The following is a 929-nucleotide window of genomic DNA, read 5'->3' as shown; positions in this document are numbered from 1 at the left end:
GAGGGTCGGTGTGGACTTGTTGGGCCGAATAGCCTGCTTCCATACTGTAGGGACACTATTCTATTCTATTCCCAAATTGGTGATTCTTTTCTTCTCGAAATAAGCTGCACTTAATGTAATTCAATAGCATTTACTTTGCCTTGAAATAACTACAATTGCAATCTCAGTTTCATTTGAGTGTATGTTCTGCAATGAATTTAAAGGGAAAATGGTGAATTGCATTTATTTTCGTGTTTCGTTTAATCATACAAAATTAATTTCTCTATGTGATTCAAAGGACACAATGTTGAGGCGGGGCGTCACATTCTATTGGTCAGTTCTTCCATCGGTCAGCGCAGATCTCTCTCACTATTGGTCCTTTGTGCCAGAGCCGTCATCTTCGATTGACCAGGCCGGCCTTCGGTCAAAACGGATCGCCGTCCTCATTGGTGAGAGTAGCCGTCCATCAAAGCGGTGTTCGCTCTCGATTGGTCAGATTCCTGATGAAGGGCTTGTGCCCGCAATGTCGTTTCACCCGCCATCAGTCACGCCCCACTCTCTGTCTATTGGTCAGACGTACCATCAGTCAAGACCGCTCACGCTAACTATTGGTCAGCTGCCACGTCAGTAACTCGCTATTCGCGTACTCTCAACTGTCGATCCTTGCTCTCTCACTATTGGTCAGCCATAACGTCAGTCACTGACCCTCTGTCCCCCGATTGGCCAGGCTTAAGGTCAGTCACGGCCCTCACATTTACTATTGGTAATAGCTGTTGCCAGTCACCTCACTGTTGATATGGCCGATAGTAAGTCACCGCCCCTCACCCCGCTACTGCTCAGGACTGTTTGCCACTCACCCTCACTGAATCGCAGATATCGGCGATTAGAATCGAAGAGTGTGGGGCTCGAAAAGGCAGCATCCGAAGAGCAGGACGATCGGCGTCGCGAGC

General features: G+C 48.3%; 1 long non-coding RNA gene across 1 annotated transcript; it reads right to left on the bottom strand.

The window, feature by feature from the left end:
- Positions 1–207: 207 nt before the first annotated feature.
- On the bottom strand, positions 208–929 carry LOC140460693 (uncharacterized). Its single transcript, XR_011954290.1, has 2 exons — positions 837–929; positions 208–542 (listed from the first exon to the last, which is right to left on the bottom strand). It is a non-coding gene; the product is annotated as an uncharacterized lncRNA (long non-coding RNA).

The sequence above is a fragment of the Chiloscyllium punctatum genome, chromosome 36, assembly GCF_047496795.1.
Source record: "Chiloscyllium punctatum isolate Juve2018m chromosome 36, sChiPun1.3, whole genome shotgun sequence".
Taxonomy (NCBI): domain Eukaryota; kingdom Metazoa; phylum Chordata; class Chondrichthyes; order Orectolobiformes; family Hemiscylliidae; genus Chiloscyllium; species Chiloscyllium punctatum.
The sequence above is the reverse complement of the archived record's forward strand: the minus strand, read 5'-3'. Positions and strand labels throughout refer to the sequence as shown.